Here is a 456-nt window from a genome sequence, read left to right on the forward strand (position 1 = left end):
GAATAAGTAATCGTGCGCATTATCTATGTATGTCATTAGCACGGCCAAAGGGCACGTGTCAGTGGGCCAGGAAGCGCGTCGGTTGTTTAAGGAGGGGCCGGGAGGGGGGGGGGAGGTCGTCATCAGCTGGTGGGTGGTCGTCGTCGCGGTCGTAATAGTTACCATAGTGTTCGTAGCAGGTTGTTTCGGGTGGTGTGGTAGTGAAGTGTTTTTTTAAACTATGGTTGCGCTTGTGGTTGTTTTTTTTTTTATTGGTATTTTGTTTTATTGTGATGGTTTTCGTTATTTGGTTTTGTGATGTGATTTTCGTAGTGTTATTCCCTGCTTTTTTCTATGTGGAGGGCTGTGGTTTGTGTCATTTAGTATTCGTGTGTTGTTGATTAGTATATCGGTAGTGTGATTAGCTTTAATAATGATAATGATAAGGGGGTGTGCTGAAAATTATTGATCACTAGA

This window comes from Penaeus monodon, chromosome 23 (genome assembly GCF_015228065.2).
Source record: "Penaeus monodon isolate SGIC_2016 chromosome 23, NSTDA_Pmon_1, whole genome shotgun sequence".
NCBI classification, from domain to species: Eukaryota; Metazoa; Arthropoda; class Malacostraca; order Decapoda; family Penaeidae; genus Penaeus; species Penaeus monodon.